This window comes from Oncorhynchus nerka, linkage group LG10 (assembly GCF_034236695.1).
Source record: "Oncorhynchus nerka isolate Pitt River linkage group LG10, Oner_Uvic_2.0, whole genome shotgun sequence".
Classification (NCBI taxonomy): domain Eukaryota; kingdom Metazoa; phylum Chordata; class Actinopteri; order Salmoniformes; family Salmonidae; genus Oncorhynchus; species Oncorhynchus nerka.
This window is the reverse complement of record NC_088405.1, coordinates 99623386-99639537: the sequence shown is the minus strand read 5'-3', so window position 1 is coordinate 99639537 and position 16152 is coordinate 99623386. Positions and strand designations below refer to the sequence as shown.

The 16152-nt window shown below is 46.3% G+C and overlaps 1 long non-coding RNA gene across 1 annotated transcript in view; it reads left to right on the top strand.

Annotated features, from left to right (window-relative positions):
• LOC135573812 (uncharacterized) overlaps positions 1 to 16152 on the top strand; it is a 56118-nt gene that overhangs the window by 1056 nt on the left and 38910 nt on the right. The gene's annotated exons all lie outside the window — the stretch shown is intronic.

The window sequence follows — 16152 nt, the reverse complement described above, 5'->3', positions numbered from 1 at the left end:
AACTACCTGAACCTAGCTGAACTACCTGAACCTAGCTGAACCTAGCTGAACCTACCTGAATCTAGCTGAACCTAGCTGAACCTACCTGAACCTAGCTGACCCTACCTAAACCTACCTAAACCTAGCTGAACTACCTGAACCTAGCTGAACCTAGCTGAACTACCTGAACCTAGCTGAACTACCTGAACCTAGCTGAACCTAGCTGAACTACCTGAACCTAGCTGAACCTAGCTGAATCACCTGAACCTAGCTGAACCTAGTCAAACCTAGCTGAACCTACCTGAATCTAGCTGAACCTACCTGAATCTAGCTGAACCTAGCTGAACTACCTGAACCTAGCTGAACCTACCTGAATCTAGCTGAATCTAGCTGAACTACCTAAACCTAACTGAATCTAGCTGAACCTACCTGAATCTAGCTGAACCTACCTGAATCTAGCTGAACTACCTGAACCTAGCTGAACCTAGCTGAACCTAGCTGAACTACCTGAACCTACCTGAACCTAGCTGAACCTAGCTGAACCTAGCTGAACCTACCTGAACTACCTGAACCTAGCTGAACCTAGCTGAACCTAGCTGAACTACCTGAACTACCTGAACCTAGCTGAACTACCTGAACCTCCTGAGAAAGAGCCTTAGTTGAACTGCCTGAACCTACCTGAACCTAGCTGAACTACCTGAACCTACCTGAACCTAGCTGAACCTTAACATGTTCTCCTCAGTGGAGAAAGAGCCTTAGTTGATGTGTCTTAGTGTGGATGAGTGAGAATTAAAGATGAACTATGCAGAAATCACTCTTCCATTTCCTAGAGTAGAGTAGTAGGGTAATAGAGTAGTAGTGTAGTAGGGTAGTAGTGTAGTAGTGTAGTAGGGTAGTAGGGTAGTAGTGTAGTAGGGTAGTAGTGTAGTAGGTTAATAGGGTAGTATGGTAGTAGTGTAGTAGGTTAATAGGGTAGTATGGTAGTAGTGTAGTAGGTTAATAGGGTAGTGTAGTGTAGGTTAATAGGTATGGTAGTAGTGCAGTAGGTTAATAGGCAGTATGGTAGTAGTGTAGTAGGTTAATAGGGTAGTATGGTAGTAGTGTAGTAGGTTAATAGGGTAGTATGGTAGTAGTGTAGTAGGTTAATAGGTAGTATGGTAGTAGTGTAGTAGGTTAATAGGGTAGTATGGTAGTAGTGTAGTAGGTTAATAGGGTAGTATGGTAGTAGTGTAGTAGGTTAATAGGGTAGTATGGTAGTAGTGTAGTAGGTTAATAGGGTAGTATGGTAGTAGTGTAGTAGGTTAATAGGATAATGATAATTTAATTTAGATTTGAGTGCTTCAATTTTCTTCTCACCCTTCAACAGATTCCTGACTATGCTGATAATACACACACATACAAATACATACACAGACAGACAGACAGACTGCGAGACAAACAGACAGACAGACAGACTGTGAGACAGACAGACAGACAGACAGACAGACAGACAGACAGACAGACAGACAGACAGACAGACAGTGAGACAGACAGACAGACAGACAGACAGACAGACAGACAGACAGACAGACAGACAGACAGACAGACAGACAGACAGACTGCGAGAGAGAGAGACAGACAGACAGACTGCGAGAGAGACAGACAGGCTACGAGACAGACAGACAGACAGACAGACAGACAGACAGACTGCGGAACAAACCGACTGCGAGACAGACAGACAGACAGACTGCTAGAGAGACAGACAGACAGACAGCGAGAGAGACAGACAGGCTACCAGACAAACAGACTGCGAGACAGACAGACAGACAGACAGACTGCGAGAGAGACAGACAGACAGACTGTGAGAGAGACAGACAGACAGACAGACAGACAGACAGACAGACAGACAGACAGACAGACAGACACACAGACAGACAGACAGACAGACAGACAGACAGACAGACAGACAGACAGACAGACAGACAGACAGATTGCGAGACAGACAGACAGACAGACTGCGAGAGAGACAGAAACACAGACAGACAGACAGATTGAGAGACAGACAGACAGACAGACAGACAGACAGACAGACAGACAGACAGACAGACAGACAGACAGACAGACAGACAGACAGACAGACTGTGAGAGAGACAGAAACACAGACAGACAGACAGACAGACAGACAGACAGACAGACAGACAGACAGACAGACAGACAGAAACACAGACAGACAGACAGACAGACAGATTGAGAGACAGACAGATTGCGAGACAGACAGACAGACAGACAGACAGACTGCGAGAGAGACAGAAACACAGACAGACAGACAGATTGAGAGACAGACAGACAGACAGACAGACAGACAGACAGACAGACAGATTGCCAGACAGACAGACAGACAGACAGACAGACAGACAGACAGACAGACAGACAGACAGACAGACAGACAGACAGACAGACAGACAGACAGAGAGAGAGAGATGAAAATCAGCAGGTGTTAGAGTAGTAGGGTAGCAGAGTAGTAGGGTAGTAGAGTAGTAGGGTTGTAGGGTAGTAGAGTAGTAGAGTAGTAGAGTAGTAGAGTAGTAGGGTAGTGGAGTAGTAGAGTAGTAGTAGTAGTAGTAGAGTAGTAGGGTAGTAGAGTAGTAGAGTAGTAGAGTAGTAGGGTAGTAGGGTAGTGGAGTGGTAGAGTAGTAGAGTAGTAGAGTAGTAGGTTAGTAGGGTAGTAGAGTAGTAGAGTAGTAGAGTAGTAGAGTAGTAGTGTAGTAGGGTTGTAGGGTAGTAGAGAGTAGAGAGCAGTAGGGTAGTGGGTGGTAGAGCAGTAGAGTAGTAGAGCAGTAGAGTAGTAGGGGGTAGGTAGTAGGGTAGTAGAGTGGTAGAGTAGTAGAGCAGTAGAGTAGGGGTAGGGCAGCAGAGTAGTAGGTAGTAGAGCAGTAGAGCAGGAGTAGTAGGGCAGCAGTAGGGTAGTGGAGTAGTAGAGCAGAGGGCAGTAGAGTAGTAGAGTAGTAGAGCAGTAGGGCAGTAGAGTAGGAGTAGTAGGGTAGTAGAGTAGTAGAGTAGTAGAGCAGTAGAGTAGTAGGGCAGTAGAGGTAGAGTAGTAGAGTAGTAGGGTAGCAGGGTTAGTAGGGTAGTAGCAGTAGGGAGTAGTAGAGTAGTAGGGTAGCAGTAGGAGTAGTAGGTTAGTGAGGGCAGTAGAGGTAGTAGGGTAGTAGAGTAGTAGAGTAGTAGAGTAGTAGAGTAGTAGAGTAGTAGCAGTAGTAGGCAGTAGTAGGGTAGTAGAGTAGTAGAGTAGTAGAGCAGTAGAGGCAGTAGAGTAGTAGAGTAGTAGGGGTAGTAGGGTAGTAGGGTAGTAGAGTAGTAGAGTAGTAGCAGTAGAGTAGTAGAGTAGTAGAGTAGTAGAGTAGTAGAGTAGTAGGGTAGTAGAGTAGTAGAGTGTAGTAGAGTAGTAGAGTAGTAGAGTAGTAGAGTAGTAGGGTAGTAGAGTAGTAGAGTAGTAGGTTCTGTGAGATGTTCTGATCATCTACATAGTTGAAGAGGTTAAAGGGAGAGATTCATCATCTGGAATATGATTGGCAGAAACCGTTTCAGAGGAGACAGCTGTTTGAGAGTCAGTGTGTGTGTGTAACAGAGCGAGTGGGAGAAAGAGACCTGGTTGCTGTGGAAACAAGGAGCAGACACAGCATGCGGTGGAAACAATAACAACGACCATATATGGAGCTGACTTCCTGTTTAGCAGTTTGACGGAACACTGAGACAGAGGGTACTGCCTTCTGATTGGGTATCTACAGACATGTGTCAGACAGGTAGAATGGTAACAGATTCTAGGAACTGAGTTCCATTCTCAGGTTATATTTCAAGTCCTGTTTTCCATTCTCAGGTTCTATCTCTCTTTAACCTGTTGCGACGAGCAATCCCGTATCCAGGATCGTAATTATAGCCTCAAGCTCATTACCATAACGCAACGTTAACTATTCATGAAAATCGCAAATTAAATGAAATAAATATATTGGCTCTCAAGCTTAGCCTTTTGTTAACAACACTGTCATCTCAGATTTTCAAAATATGCTTTTCAACCATAGCAAAACAAGCATTTGTGTAAGAGTATTGATAGCTAGCATAGCATTAAGCCTAGCATTCAGCAGGCAACATGTATATATTTTGCCTTAATTTAACACCAGGTAGGTCAGTTGAGAACAAGTTCTCATTTACAAATGCGACCTGGCCAAGATAAAGCAAAGCGGTGCGACACAAACAACACAGAGTTACACATCGGATAAACAAATGTACAGTTAATAACACAATAGAAAAATATATATATATACAGTGTGTGCAAATGTAATAAGATTTGGGGAGGCAATAAATAGGCCATAGTGGTGAAATAATTACAATTTAGCAATTAAACGCTGGAGTGATAGATGTGCAGACGCTGAATGTGCAAGTAGAGATACTGGGGTGCAAAGGAGCAACAACAAAAAAAAGACAATATGGGGATGAGGTAGTTGGATGGGCTATTTACAGATGGGCTATGTACAGGTGCAATGATCTGTGAGCTGCTCTGACAGCTGATGCCTAAACTTAGTGAGGGAGATATGAGTCTCCAGCTTCAGTGATTTTTGCAATTCGTTCCAGTCATTGGCAGCAGAGAACTGGAAGGAAAGGTTGCCAAAGCATGTGTTGGCTTTGGGGATGACCAGTGAGATATACCGGCTGGAGCGCGTGCTAGGTGTTGCTATGGTGACCAGTGAGCTGAGATATGGCAGGAGCTTTACCTAGCATTGACTAAAAGATGACCTGGAGCCAGTGGGTCTGGCGAGGAATATGTAGCGAGGGCCAGCCGACTAGAGCATACAGGTCACAGGTCACAGTGGTGGGTGGTATAAGGTGCTTTGGTAACAAAACGGATGGCACTGTGATAGACTGCATCCAGTTTGCTGAGTAGAGTATTGGAAGCTATTTTGTAGATGACATCACCGAGGTCGAGGATCGGTAGGATGGTCAGTTTTACGAGGGTAAGTTTAGCAGCATGAGTGAAGGATGCTTTTTTTGCGAAATAGATTTAATTTTGGATTGGAGATGCTTAATGCGAGTCTGGAAGGAGAGTTTACAGTCTAACCAGACACCTAGGTATTTGTAGTTGTCCACATATTCTAGGTCAGAACCGTCCAGAGTAGTGATGCTAGTCGGGCAGGCGGGTGCGGGCAGCGATCGGTTGAAAAGCATGCATTTGGTTTTACTAGCGTTTAAGAGCAGTTGGAGGCCACAGAAGGAGTGTTGTATGGCATTGAAGCTCGTCTGGAGGTTTGTTAACACAGTGTCCAAAAAAGGGCCAGAAGTATACAGAATGGTGTCGTCTGCGTGAGAGGTGGATCAGAGACTCACCAGCAGCAAGAGCGACATCATTGATGTATACAGAGAAAAGAGTCGGCCCGAGAATTGAACCCTGTGGCACCCCCATAGAGAATTCCAAAGCACCGGACAACAGGCCCTCCGATTTGACACACTAAACTCTGTCTGAGAAGTAGTTGGTGAACCAAGCGAGGCAGTCATTTGAGAAACCAAGGCTGTTGAGTCTGCCGATAAGAATGTGGTGATTGACAGAGTCGAAAGCCTTGGCCAGGTCGATGAAGACGGCTGCACAGTATTGTCTCTTATCGAGTGCGGTTATGATGTCGTTTAGGACCTTGAGTGTGGCTGAGGTGCACCCATGACCAGCTTGGAAACCGGATTGTATATGGGAGAAGGTATGGTGGGATTCGAAATGGTCGGTAATCTGTTTGTAAACTTGGCTTTTGAAGACTTTGGAAAGACAGGGTAGGATGGATATAGGTCTGTAACAGTTTGGGTCTGGAGTGTCACCCCCTTTGAAGAGGGGGTCGCAACCCCCCCCCCCCCCCCCCCCCAAACGTTACACTTTGCCTGCGTTGATTGACAGGTCGCGGGTCCAATCAAGGGCAGAGTGTACCCATCACCAGCCAATCCTTTTTCTTTTGTTGCAAGTACTGTCTCTGTCTGCGTGGAGAGTAGCCGAATCCACAAAATGACAAAACGATACCAAGTTATCAGGTAGGGTCTCAAGTCATGAAATTTGTGACTCGAGTCAGACACCTCTACATGAATGGTTGTGTTGTTCTGTTCTGAACTGAGGATGTTGCACATTGACCCAAACTAATACTGAGAAACCAACTCTTTCATCCACACATTCTCTCCTCTCCTTTCTGTCTCATTTTCTTCCCCTCTCACCTCTCTCTATCCCTCTCCCTCTATCCCTCTCTACGCCGCTGTCTCTGTCTCTGTCTGTCTGTCTGTCTGTCTCTCTCTCTCTCTCTCTCTCTCTCTCTCTCTCTCTCTCCCCCTATCTATGCCTCTCTCGTTCTCTATGCCTCTCTCGTTCTCTATGTCTCTCTCGTCCTCTATGCCTCTCTCTCTATGCCTCTCTCTCTCTCTATCTATCCCTCTCTATGCCGCTGTCTCTGTGTCTCTCTCTATCCCTATCTATGCCTCTCTCGTTCTCTATGCCTCTCTCATTCTCTATGCCTCTCTCGTTCTCTATGCCTCTCTCTCTATGCCTCTCTCTCTCTCTATCTATCCCTCTCTATGCCGCTATCTCTGTCTCTCTCTCTATCCCTATCTATGCCTCTCTCGTTCTCTATGTCTCTCTCGTTCTCTATGCCTCTCTCTCTATCCCTCTCTCTCTGTTCCCTCTGTCTCTCTCTCTATCCCGCTCTCTCTCTATCCCGCTCTCTCTCTCTATCCCGCTCTCTCTCTCTATCCCGCTCTCTCTCTATCCCGCTCTCTCTCTCTCTTCTCTATTTAGTGCACTACTCTCTCGTTATTTAGTGCACTACTCTTTACTAGGAATAGGGTGCCATATGGGCCTTAGCCATAGATGTTGTCCCTCCTGTAATCCTGTGCCCTACATTGGCCCTCATAGTGGGAGAGGACACTGTGCTAAATGTAAATCTGTTATGCCGCTCCACTGACTCACCAACCAACCGCTGGCAACAATATACTGTAACTGCATGTCTCTGTCGCCTTTCAAGATGTATCATAATGCCAGATGTATCATGATGCCAGATCTATCATAATGCCAGATGTATCATGATGCCAGATGCATCATGATGCCAGATGTATCATATTAATGATGCCAGATGTATCATGATGCCAGATGTATCATATTAATGATGCCAGATGTATCATGATGCCAGATGTATCATATTAATGATGCCAGATGTATCATGATGCCAGATGTATCATATTAATAATGCCAGATGTATCATGATGCCAGATGTATCATGTTAATAATATCAGATGTATCATATTAATGATGCCACATATATCATGGTGCCAGATGTATCATGTTGCCAGATGTATCATATTAATGATGCCACATATATCATGGTGCCAGATGTATCATATTAATAATGCCAGATGTATCATGATGCCAGATGTATCATGATGCCAGATGTATCATGATGCATCATATTAATGATGCCAGATGTATCATGATGCCAGATGTATCATATTAATGATGCCAGATGTATCATGATGCCAGATGTATCATATTAATGATGCCAGATGTATCATGATGCCAGATGTATCATATTAATGATGCCAGATGTATCATGATGCCAGATGTATCATGTTAATAATATCAGATGTATCATATTAATGATGCCACATATATCATGGTGCCAGATGTATCATGTTGCCAGATGTATCATATTAATAATGCCACATATATCATGGTGCCAGATGTATCATATTAATAATGCCAGATGTATCATGATGCCAGATGTATCATGATGCCAGATGTATCATGATGCATCATATTAATGATGCCAGATGTATCATGATGCCAGATGTATCATATTAATGATGCCAGATGTATCATGATGCCAGATGTATCATATTAATGATGCCAGATGTATCATGATGCCAGATGTATCATATTAATGATGCCAGATGTATCATGATGCCAGATGTATCATGTTAATAATATCAGATGTATCATATTAATGATGCCACATATATCATGGTGCCAGATGTATCATGTTGCCAGATGTATCATATTAATAATGCCACATATATCATGGTGCCAGATGTATCATATTAATAATGCCAGATGTATCATGATGCCAGATGTATCATGATGCCAGATGTATCATGATGCATCATATTAATGATGCCACATATATCATGTTGCCAGATGTATCATATTAATGATGCCACATATATCATGGTGCCAGATGTATCATATTAATAATGCCAGATGTATCATGATGCCAGATGTATCATGATGCCAGATGTATCATGATGCATCATATTAATGATGCCAGATGTATCATAATGCCAGATGAATCATATAAATAATGCCAGATGTATCATAATGCCAGATGAATCATATAAATAATGCCAGATGTATCATATTAATAATGCCACATATATCATGTTGCCAGATGTATCAAGTTAATAATGCCAGATGTATCATGATGCCAGATGTATCATGTTGCCAGATGTATCAAGTTAATAATATCAGATGTATCATATTAATAATGCCACATATATCATGTTGCCAGATGTATCAAGTTAATAATGCCAGATGTATCATGATGCCAGATGTATCATGTTGCCAGATGTATCAAGTTAATAATGCCAGATGTATCGTGATGCCAGATGTATCATGTTGCCAGATGTATCAAGTTAATAATGCCAGATGTATCATGATGCCAGATGTATCATGTTGCCAGATGTATCAAGTTAATAATGCCAGATGTATCGTGATGCCAGATGTATCAGGTTAATAATGCCAGATGAATCATATAAATAATGCCAGATGTATCATGATGCCAGATGTATCATATAAATAATGCCAGATGTATCATGATGCCAGATGTATCAAGTTAATAATGCCAGATGTATCATGACGCCAGATGTATCATGATGCCAGATGTATCAAGTTAATAATGCCAGATGTATCATGGTGCCAGATGTATCATGGTGCCAGATGTATCAAGTTAATAATGCCAGATGTATCATGACGCCAGATGTATCATATTAATAATGCCAGATGTGTCAAGATGCCAGATGTGTCATGATGCCAGATGTATCATATTAATAATGCCAGATGTGTCATGATGCCAGATGTATCATATTAATAATGCCAGATGTATCAAGATGCCAGATGTGTCATGATGCCAGATGTATCATGACGCCAGATGTATCATATTAATAATGCCAGATGTATCATATTAATGATGCCAGATGTGTCAAGATGCCAGATGTGTCATGATGCCAGATGTATCATATTAATAATGCCAGATGTATCATATTAATGATGCCAGATGTGTCAAGATGCCAGATGTGTCATGATTCCAGATGTATCATATTAATAATGCCAGATGTATCATATTAATAATGCCAGATGTGTCAAGATGCCAGATGTGTCATGATGCCAGATGTGTCAAGATGCCAGATGTATCATATTAATAATTCTCTCTCTGTTCCTCTTCTCTCTCTCCTATCCCGCCCTCTATCCACACCACTGTATCATATCCCGTGTCAGTCCTCCCGCCTATGAGCGCTTGGTAAAATGTGTAGTGTACTGCTTCGCTGTGGCAGAGCTCGCTATTCAAGGGCCTTAGCCATTTTGTCCTCTGTCTGTAATCCTGTTCGGAGTACATTGGTTTTCAGCTTGATGTGGCGTCTCTGTTTGCCGTCCACTGACTCACCAAATCACCCTTTTATTCATTATAACTTGTATGATTAGGTGTTATTCATTTGCAATTATTTCTCTATTTTCTCTGCATTGAAAGGAAACATTTGACAGATCTATCATAATGCCAGATGTTTCATGAAGCAGATGACAAATGCAGATTTGATCATATTTTAATGATGTATCATGATGCCAGATGGGGGATTTACAATGTTTTTTTGATTTTCTGATGCCAGATGTTTCTATTAACGCTGGAATGCCAGATGTAACGGAATGAGGCTTTTGGTTGTGTCATTTTCTCAGATGTATCATATTAGAAGGTGCCAGATAATATTGTGCGACCCGCACAGACAGCTGTGTGTTATGTTGGCAGATGTATCATGTGTAATGATGACCATATATCATGGTGCCAGATGTATCATGTTAATAATGCTATCTGTAATCATGATGCCTGGATGTTCATGATGCCAGATCAGTGGTCATGATCATCATGCCAGATGTATCATGATGCCAGATGTATCATATTAATGATGCCAGATGTATCATGATGCCCCCCCTGTATCATAGCTGTGTGTGAGATGCCAGATGTATCATGTGTAATGATGCCCCCCTTGTATGTATCATGATGCCAGATGTATCATGTTAATAATATCCGATGTACCCCCCCAATGATGCCACATATAGATGGTGCCAGATGATCACTGTTGCCAGATGAGGGAGATATGGGGGAGGAATGCCTTGATATCATGGAACAGATGTGGCAGTTGCTTTTGAATAGATGCCAGATGTATCATGATGGGTCAGACTCTTCATGATGCCAGATCGACACAGGTGATGCATCATATTAATGATGCGTCCCTTCCGTATCATGATGCCAGGAGCGTAGATTAATGATGCCAGATGTATCAGATGCCAGCGGGCAGATTAATGATGCCAGATGCCCCTGGGGCGCCAGATGTATCATGGTTCCGAAGAAGGGGGCAAGCTGAGATGTTCATGATGCAGATGTATCATGTTAATAATATCCAGAAGGACTCATACCCCATACCACGTATCGATGAGTGCTGGATGGTTATGGGTCCTCCTGATGTTCTCCTAACTAGACCTGTGCGGCTACTGGCAGGTGCCCCTCTCCCCAGATGCCAGAGCCAAAATGCCAGATGTCCACTAACAGATGCCAGGCAGTTCAAGGTGCCAGATGTTTGGCCTGATGCATCATATTAATGATGCGTTTGATGGACAGGGTGCCAGATGGCATCCCCCGACAGCAGTGTCTGATGCCTCGATGACATCCTGGCCCAGGCATGCTCCTTCCAGTCAGCCCTGGGGCGCTACGGCGTGTGCTGGATGTAGGGTGGCTGCCAGATGTATCCACCCGAGCATGCATACTTCATGATGCCAGATGTCCTTCTTGGGCCACCGATGAAAGGAGGGGATCAGCACCAGGAGGTATCAAGGTAATGCCAGATGAATGGCATATAAATAAGCGTCAGCTGAAGAGCTTCCTGGGCCTGGCCTCATACTATCATGAGGTTTGCCAGATTATCAAGCGTTAATAATCCACTGTATCATGCTGCCAGATGGCTTTCACTTGCCAGATGTATCGTTCAACACCCCTCAAACGTGCACTGATCGCCCCGATGCCCCCTGACCTCACCTTGCCCTTGTATCCTGGACACAGGCGCGAGCAATGGGGCATGGGTGTGCTGGCCCAGGTGGGGCCAGAGGTATCAAGTGGTGGCGTAATCAGCAAAACATTTGACAAATGCCATGAGCGCCGCTACTGTGTCACCCGGCGGGAGCTCTTGGCTGTTAATTCCGTCAAACACTTCAAGTACTACCTGGGTGGTATGCCCTTAATAATGCCAGGACTGAATCACTCTGCTCTCCAGTGGCTCATGTCTTTCAGAGAGCCAGAGGGGCAGGTGGCACGCTGGTTGGAGGAGCTTCAGCCGTATGACTTCACGGTGGTGCACAGGGCCAGATGGGCACGCCACTCCAACGACGCCATGTCCCGTCGGCCCTGTACTGCAGAATAATGCCACTGTGAACGGAGAGAGGGACAGAGACTGCGGGCAGATGATGTCTGTGCCAGATGTATCAAGTTAATAATGACTGTCAGATGGCTGAATGGCGGCAGCAGCAGGGACGGGACACAGACCTACAGCCAGTGCTACAGTGGGTAGACGCGCAGATGTGAGGCCACCATTAAAGAGGTGACAGCGCTCTCACTCGCGACCAAGATGCCAGATGTGTTGAGAGACTGCGGCTGGCTGAATAATGCCATGGAAGGAGTCAGATAGGGATCATATTAATAATGCAGGTGGTGGTCCCAAAAGCATTGCGGGAGGCTGTGTCAGAGTACTCATGGGGGTGGGGACTGGACACTTTGATGTCACAAAAACACTGCCAGCCGTATCCGTCAGGGCTTAACTGGGGGCAGCACAAGATGGGATGTGGAGGACTTTACGCCAGCTGTGACAACTGCACAGTGATTAAAGGGCCCCCAGGCCGCCTCTCATGCCAGATTCCCAGTGGGGGCTCCCATGGAGAGGGTGGGAGTATGATACCACAGACAGTGGAAACCGCTGCCAGATGCTCACGGCCATGGACTATTTCACAAAATGGCCAATGCTCTGCCTGACCAGGAGGCAGAGACCATCGTCATGACAGCGGGGATGTTCAGAAATCCAATGCGACCAAGGCAGAAACTTTGATCCGTGTGTTCGCCACCATGTGTGAGAGGCTGGGTTTACTCCTCTCCATCCTCAAAGTGATGGCCTTGTGGAGCTGTTCAACAAAACGCTTGGACAGCAGCTGGCCATCGTCTCTTCCAAACACCAGCGTTGGGACAAACCTGCCTATGGTCCTCATGGCATGCCGCTCCCTTCCAAGACTCCACCTCCTGCACGCCTGCCCTCCTCATGCTGGGGAAGATCCGCACCCCTGCGGAGATGGCTTTGAAGATAGCCCTCATGTTCCTCCGGGGCCGTATCTTTTACTCCAGGATAACCTGGATTAGCCCATTCACCTTGCCAGAGAGCAGCTGGTGATTTTCTGTGCAGAAAGGAACATTTGACTGTTAGTCTACACCCGGGAAGGCACTTTGTTTGGGGAGCTGGTCTGGGTCTAAGCCCCTTTTGATTCCCTGCAGTGTCCTGGAGAGGGTAGGGGAGGTTTTTGACATTCTCCAGGCACCCACCCTCAGGTGCCGCAGACAAGGCTTTTACACCTCGTGGTTCCCCAGAACCACGGACTGTATTTCCCGCTTCCTTGTCCCCCAGCCTTCATCCCCTCCCAGAGGGGCAGAGTTTAGGGAGGTGGTTGTGTTGTACTGACCAGTACCCGGTTCTCCTGCGGAACCCCCACAATTCCCTCTCTGTTCTTTCAACCTGCTAAAAATGTCTGCCAGAGACTGTTTGTTCCCTCGGGCATCCTGGTGGGGGGCTGTGGCGGACAGCTGTGTTTATGTGCTAGTAGGAGGTGGTTGGTTGGAACATGTGCTATCTGAAGTTGGAAGTTCTGACCAGGTGGTCAGCCATTATTTCTCTTACATCTGGGCTTCACAAGAGAAGGTCACGGTTGGATTGTGGGTTAATCTATTTGGCGTGTGCTTAAACAGTAGCCTGTGTAAAGTTGGTTCAATAAACCGTCAATTCGCAAACTCAAGCCTCTGTCAGGACAATTGTTCATTTATGATCTAGTCAGGTCATTACAATATAAAGGAAGTGGGTTGGTTGAGAGAAAGACAGAATGAGCTCCAGTGGTTTTGCAATGGTGATGCTGGATTTGCTCTGGGTTATTTACATTAAATATACAATAGCAACGTCCTGTATTTAGATGGAGACTGTTAAGTGTTGATATTTATACAGGGAACCATTAATGAACTAGGTTTTTGTGTAGAGCCTATGGATGTTTATCAAAATATATTTCCCCCAAGACAAGGACAGGCGATAATCGCACTTTGTGTCTCTGAGTGAGACCTTTTCCCCACTAAGGTCTTCTTCTACTTTGTGTAACTGAACTAGTTGCATGGCCCCAGGAGATGAGCTTGGTTTATGGGCAGTTGGGGGAGAGGTGGGAGATTTGGGAGGTGGGCTACGTAGAGGGGTAGTTGGGGGAGACTGACATGACTGTAGAATTTACTGTAGTGTTTTTGCAGACGTGTCTAGTATTTACTGTAGTGTTTTTGCAGACATTCATTTACATTTAACATTTACATTTAAGTCATTTAGCAGACGCTCTTATCCAGAGCGACTTACAAATTGGTGCTTTCACCTTATGACATCCAGTGGAACAGCCACTTTACAATAGTGCATCTAGGTCTTTTAAGGGTGGGGGGAGAAGGATTACTTTATCCTATCCTAGGTATTCCTTAAAGAGGTGGGGTTTCAGGTGTCTCCGGAAGGTGGTGATTGACTCCGCTGTCCTGGCGTCGTGAGGGAGTTTGTTCCACCATTGGGGGGCCAGAGCAGCGAACAGTTTTGACTGGGCTGAGCGGGAACTGTACTTCCTCAGTGGTAGGGAGGCGAGCAGGCCAGAGGTGGATGAACGCAGTGCCCTTGTTTGGGTGTAGGGCCTGATCAGAGCCTGGAGGTAGTGAGGTGCCGTTCTCCTCACAGCTCCGTAGGCAAGCACCATGGTCTTGTAGCGGATGCGAGCTTCAACTGGAAGCCAGTGGAGAGAGTGGAGGAGCGGGGTGACGTGAGAGAACTTGGGAAGGTTGAACACCAGACGGGCTGCGGCGTTCTGGATGAGTTGTAGGGGTTTAATGGCACAGGCAGGGAGCCCAGCCAACAGCGAGTTGCAGTAATCCAGACGGGAGATGACAAGTGCCTGGATTAGGACCTGCGCCGCTTCCTGTGTGAGGCAGGGTCGTACTCTGCGGATGTTGTAGAGCATGAACCTACAGGAACGGGCCACCGCCTTGATGTTATTTGAGAACGACAGGGTGTTGTCCAGGATCACGCCAAGGTTCTTAGCGCTCTGGGACGAGGACACAATGGAGTTGTCAACCGTGATGGCGAGATCATGGAACGGGCAGTCCTTCCCCGGGAGGAAGAGCAGCTCCGTCTTGCCGAGGTTCAGCTTGAGGTGATGATCCGTCATCCACACTGATATGTCTGCCAGACATGCAGAGATGCGATTCGCCACCTGGTCGTCAGAAGGGGGAAAGGAGAAGATTAATTGTGTGTCGTCTGCATAGCAATGATAGGAGAGACCATGTGAGGTTATGACAGAGCCAAGTGACTTGGTGTATAGCGAGAATAGGAGAGGGCCTAGAACAGAGCCCTGGGGGACACCAGTGGTGAGAGCACGTGGTGAGGAGACGGATTCTCGCCACGCCACCTGGTAGGAGCGACCTGTCAGGTAGGACGCAATCCAAGCGTGGGCCGCGCCGGAGATGCCCAACTCGGAGAGGGTGGAGAGGAGGATCTGATGGTTCACAGTATCGAAGGCAGCCGATAGGTCTCGAAGGATGAGAGCAGAGGAGAGAGAGTTAGCTTTAGCAGTGCGGAGCGCCTCCGTGATACAGAGAAGAGCAGTCTCAGTTGAATGACTAGTCTTGAAACCTGACTGATTTGGATCAAGAAGGTCATTCTGAGAGAGATAGCGGGAGAGCTGGCCAAGGACGGCACGTTCAAGAGTTTTGGAGAGAAAAGAAAGAAGGGATACTGGTCTGTAGTTGTTGACATCGGAGGGATCGAGTGTAGGTTTTTTCAGAAGGGGTGCAACTCTCGCTCTCTTGAAGACGGGAGGGACGTAGCCAGCGGTCAGGGATGAGTTGATGAGCGAGGTGAGGTAAGGGAGAAGGTCACCGGAGATGGTCTGGAGAAGAGAGGAGGGGATAGGGTCAAGCGGGCAGGTTGTTGGGCGGCCGGCCGTCACAAGACGCGAGATGTCATCTGGAGAGAGAGGGGAGAAAGAGGTCAGAGCACAGGGTAGGGCAGTGTGAGCAGAACCAGCGGTGTCGTTTGACTTAGCAAACGAGGATCGGATGTCGTCGACCTTCTTTTCAAAATGGTTGACGAAGTCATCTGCAGAGAGGGAGGAGGGGGGGAGGGGAGGAGGATTCAAGAGGGAGGAGAAGGTGGCAAAGAGCTTCCTAGGGTTAGAGGCAGATGCTTGGAATTTAGAGTGGTAGAAAGTGGCTTTAGCAGCAGAGACAGAGGAGGAAAATGTAGAGAGGAGGGAGTGAAAGGATGCCAGGTCTGCAGGGAGGCGAGTTTTCCTCCATTTCCGCTCGGCTGCCCGGAGCCCTGTTCTGTGAGCTCGCAATGAGTCGTCGAGCCACGGAGCGGGAGGGGAGGACCGAGCCGGCCTGGAGGATAGGGGACATAGAGAGTCAAAGGATGCAGAAAGGGAGGAGAGGAGGGTTGAGGAGGCAGAATCAGGAGATAGGTTGGAGAAGGTTTGAGCAGAGGGAAGAGATGATAGGATGGAAGAGGAGAGAGTAGCGGGGGAGAGAGAGCGAAGGTTGG